Source organism: Pieris brassicae, unplaced genomic scaffold (assembly GCF_905147105.1).
Source record: "Pieris brassicae unplaced genomic scaffold, ilPieBrab1.1, whole genome shotgun sequence".
Taxonomy (NCBI): Eukaryota; Metazoa; Arthropoda; class Insecta; order Lepidoptera; family Pieridae; genus Pieris; species Pieris brassicae.
In genome coordinates, this window is record NW_025576221.1 from 5,001 (window position 1) to 10,000 (window position 5,000).

Genomic DNA, 5,000 nt, shown 5'->3' on the forward strand with positions numbered 1-5,000 from the left:
GATCCTCCCTGATCTGAGGCCAACGATAAAAAGGTGTGAGGCAGACGCGATATCCGTCGGCGCAACGGGCGTACGCGACACGCTATTTTTACAAGCGCGTCGACGACGCCACGCGCCCTCCGGACGTCGAGTCCGCCTACATTATATGCGCTCGCACGAAAGCGGCGCGGCACCTTGCGAACAGCGTGGTGGTGGCGACACATAGATGTCGCGTTGCGCGAAATCAATCAATCGCACACCACCAAGCGGTTCTTCTGTTGTTGTTCGTTAACGACGGCATCGTTCCGTCCGTTTTAAGAACACACGTCACAATAATTTCGTACACACTACAATTGCACAAACACCGCACGCACACACTGGGCGCAACCGCTAGAGCAGCGGGCGCGCGCGTTTCGCTTCCTCTCGCGAGAGTAAGAGAAACTGAGCCGAACGCGACAACTTTCAACGACAGCGTCGAGACACGTCGACGCGCGCACCGGCGCCGACCGTCGCGCGATCGCCATGCGGGACCGGGACGATGCGAGCAAACACGCGCGACGCGTAAACGCGAACGTCGTTGTCGTCGTTGTCGTTGTCGTTGCGTAAAGACTCGACGCGCACCCGTGCCGCGGGAGACACGGTGCGGCGGGGAGAATTTATTTGTGCGACAAAAGTATCGTATAGACGTGGCTTAACACGGCCAATACGGATGACGAGTCGTAATCGAACATATATTCGAACGGATCGTTCGGCCGCTCGGCGGCCTAGCGAAACCGTCAATTGCACGCGCGACAGAGATGCGGCGCTACGACCGGAGTCGCAGCGATCGCCGCTCGTCACGCGAACAGTGTGGCTTTTTGTTTTTATGCAGCCGGCCCTCAGACAGGAGTGGTCCTGGATATTTCTCCACGGACCGCAATGTGCGTTCGAAATGTCGATGTTCAAATGTGTCCTGCAGTTCACACTATGACGCGCAGTTAACTGCGTTCTTCATCGACCCGCGAGCCAAGTGATCCACCGTTCAGGGTAATCGTTTTGTTTTTGTGTGTGTTTTTGTATGAGAAAATATAAAAGGTGCGAAAAAATTAAACAAAAAAATTTGAAAATAATACTTATCATTAACGTGTACGACAAATGAAAAGAAAGAAAATCTCTTTTATTTGCGTGGTTGTACACAAAAATTATAAAATATTATTTCAAAGTATCAATAGGCGATAGCGAACGCTAATCAAAGCGTGTCGCAACGCACACGTCGCGAATCGACGAGAGAGAGTCAACCGTCTCGGATTCGATTTTGATTCGTATCATTCACGTGTTTTTGTATTTTTTTCTTTTTTTGCGAGTCTTTGACAACAACAAAACAAAAAGAAAAAACCAACGTTAATGATCCTTCCGCAGGTTCCCCTACGGAAACCTTGTTACGACTTTTACTTCCTCTAAATGATCAAGTTTGGTCAACTTCCCAGCAACGCCGACGGCCGTGAGGCCACCGCGTGTCGGTCCGAAGACCTCACTAAATCATTCAATCGGTAGTAGCGACGGGCGGTGTGTACAAAGGGCAGGGACGTAATCAACGCGAGCTTATGACTCGCGCTTACTAGGAATTCCTCGTTTATGGGGGATAATTGCAAACCCCAATCCCCAGCACGAAGGAGTTTCAACGGGTTGCCCGGGCCTCTAGGCCAGGGAGAACATGTTGATTCCTTCAGTGTAGCGCGCGTGCGGCCCAGGACATCTAAGGGCATCACAGACCTGTTATTGCTCAATCTCGTGCGGCTCGAAGCCGCCGGTCCCTCTAAGAAGAATTTTAATACGTCGCCAGTGAGTTGCGCTCCCCGAGAGTCGCGCACACCTTGAATGACGACGCCTATTTAGCAGGCTAGAGTCTCGTTCGTTACCGGAATTAACCAGACAAATCGCTCCACCAACTAAGAACGGCCATGCACCACCACCCACCGAATCAAGAAAGAGCTGTTAATCTGTCAATCCTTCCGGTGTCCGGGCCTGGTGAGATTTCCCGTGTTGAGTCAAATTAAGCCGCAGGCTCCACTCCTGGTGGTGCCCTTCCGTCAATTCCTTTAAGTTTCAGCTTTGCAACCATACTCCCCCCGGAGTCCAAAATCTTTGGTTTCCCGGAAGCTGCCCGCCGAGCCATTGTAGTAACGTCGGCGGATCGCTAGATGACATATTTACGGTTAGAACTAGGGCGGTATCTAATCGCCTTCGAACCTCTAACTTTCGTTCTTGATTGATGAAAACACCTTTGGCAAATGCTTTCGCTGATGTTCGTCTTGCGACGATCCAAGAATTTCACCTCTAACGTCGCAATACGAATGCCCCCAGTTATCCCTATTAATCATTACCTCGGAGTTCTGAAAACCAACAAAATAGAACCGAGATCATATTCTATTATTCCATGCACGAAATATTCAAGCGGCATTTTGAGCCCGCTTTGAGCACTCTAATTTGTTCAAAGTAAAATTGTCGGCCCACCTCGACACTCACCGAAGAGCACCGCGATAGGATTTTGATATTGAACCGGCGTTTTACCGCCGGCTCACCGACGATATGCTCCGCAGACGTGTCAGTATCACCGCGGATGCGGTGCACCGACAGCGCGGCGCACAAATGCAACTACGAGCTTTTTAACCGCAACAATTTTAGTATACGCTATTGGAGCTGGAATTACCGCGGCTGCTGGCACCAGACTTGCCCTCCAATTGTTCCTCGTTAAAATATTTAAAGTGTACTCATTCCGATTACGAGGCCTCGTAAGAGTCCCGTATCGTTATTTTTCGTCACTACCTCCCCGTGCCGGGAGTGGGTAATTTGCGCGCCTGCTGCCTTCCTTGGATGTGGTAGCCGTTTCTCAGGCTCCCTCTCCGGAATCGAACCCTGATTCCCCGTTACCCGTGACAACCATGGTAGTCGCAGAAACTACCATCGAAAGTTGATAAGGCAGACATTTGAAAGATGCGTCGCCGGTACTGGACCGTGCGATCGGCAAAAGTTATCCAGATTCATCAAAATTAACGACTTCGGACGCATGGCCCTCCGCCGATTGGTTTTGATCTAATAAAAGCACTCATCCCATCACTGGTCAGAGTTCTGATTGCATGTATTAGCTCTAGAATTACCACAGTTATCCAAGTAACTGAGTAAGATCTAAGGAACCAAAACTGATATATTGAGCCATTCGCGGTATCGCCTTAATACGGCTTGCACTGAGACATGCATGGCTTAATCTTTGAGACAAGCATATAACTACTGGCAGGATCAACCAGGGAGCTGCTTACGCAAACGACACGCCTACACCGCGGTCACGCGGCTTCGGCGAGCCGCTGGCTCGGCGGCGTCGAGGGGCGCGCGCTTGCGCGCGCGCCTTCTCGACACGCGTGAACGTAACGCGTCGAATTTGCACGCGACGCGACGTTCGCGCTTCATATCGATAGACTAACTTTGACCGGTCTACGAGCGGCCGTCCCGTCACGATCTCGCAACGAGGTGATGTACAACGATGCTCGACCACTGTGAGGGACATAAAACTGCAACGAACACGACCCCGCGGGCGGGAATCGATGTTGTGACAATTTGAAAATTGAACATTCATCTAAACGCAACTTCTCAATTTTTATTCAATACGTTATTGTAAACATATTAAAACTCGGCTGGCAATTACATGCGCACACACACGCATGATTCGCACTAGATACGATCAACGCCCGGAGCTTGAGGGATAAATTCCAACACGACGCTGCGCACACCGTTTCGACGATGGGCGCGTGTGCGTCCTCTTTTATACATTCTTTACATATACGGTCGCCGTGGCGACCGCGCACGTGTCGAACACGCTAGGCGCCCTGCGTTGAGGTGTGCCTAGAAGCGTATTCTTTTAACATCACAGATAACACCGGGGGAGACGGTCCCAAATCTTGGTCGATTGGTAACATCACCATACGGTCTGCGAACGCGGTGCTATAATATAATTTTATATTATATTATATAAAATATGAGGAGGAGTAGTATGTATATTCTTTGTTATTTTGTGTTGACACAAGAGAGATATATAAAATGTACTATACACCACACACACAGAGAGAGAGAGAGCTGGGAAAGATCTCGGCGGTCTCGCATTCGAAATACGAATTTGATATAATTTCCTCCGAAAATCCATACCCATATCTATATCATCCATGCGCGAATATATGTATATAATATTCTCACACTTCGCACAAACACAAAAACAAGAACACATTCTATTCTCTCTCGTCCGTCGTTCGTGTCTATTTGAGACGAACGACGCGCGGCAACGAGAACGAGTCGACGCTGTGCGCACGACTGTTTCGCTCCACATCTATACCGAGAGCAATAGTCCGCGTCGGCATTGGAGCGGACGTCGAATGTTTCTCGTAGAGCGAGCGAGAGAGAGACGATTTTTCATTTTATTATGTATGTGTATTGGCGTGCAGTAGTAGCACGTAGTAGTACTAGTAGTAGTAGTAAAAAAATATTATTATTTATTTTATTGACTGATATGATTTTGTTTGTTTTCTTTTTTTTGAATAGACATTTGTATTGATAGATATGTTTCTCGTTGAAGCTCGCAGCACACGCTCAGAGAAATGGCAATGTGGGTTTATTTGAAGAAAAGAAAAAACAAAAAAAACAATTATATTTATTAATAATATGTATGTATGTATGTATGTATGTATGTATGTATGTATGTATAATAATGAATTATAATAATTATTCCGATGCAACGTCAGAGGAAAATGTTTCTCGTACAGGTGCGGCGCGCGACGGCCGGCCGCTCGACAGTTTCGCGCCGAATGTTTCTCGTTGAAGCTCGCAGCACACGCTCAGAGAAATGGCAATGTGGGTTTATTTGAAGAAAAGAAAAAACAAAAAAAACAATTATATTTATTAATAATATGTATGTATGTATGTATGTATGTATGTATGTATAATAATGAATTATAATAATTATTCCGATACAATGTCAGAGGAAAATGTTTCTCGTA

The 5,000-nt window shown here is 47.6% G+C and overlaps 3 non-coding genes across 3 annotated transcripts in view; all 3 read right to left on the reverse strand.

The window, feature by feature from the left end:
- The window catches only part of LOC123719835, a 3,949-nt gene extending 3,927 nt beyond the window's left edge, over window positions 1-22 (reverse strand). Inside the window, exon 1 of the ribosomal RNA XR_006755929.1 lies at window positions 1-22. This exon is cut by the window's left edge and continues 3,927 nt beyond it. This is a non-coding gene — a ribosomal RNA (large subunit ribosomal RNA).
- An 829-nt stretch (window positions 23-851) lies between these two features.
- Window positions 852-1,008, reverse strand: LOC123719828. The gene has a single exon (XR_006755922.1). It is a non-coding gene; the product is annotated as a 5.8S ribosomal RNA (ribosomal RNA).
- A 352-nt stretch (window positions 1,009-1,360) lies between these two features.
- Window positions 1,361-3,266, reverse strand: LOC123719830. Its single transcript, XR_006755924.1, has one exon. It is a non-coding gene; the product is annotated as a small subunit ribosomal RNA (ribosomal RNA).
- Window positions 3,267-5,000: the final 1,734 nt, after the last annotated feature.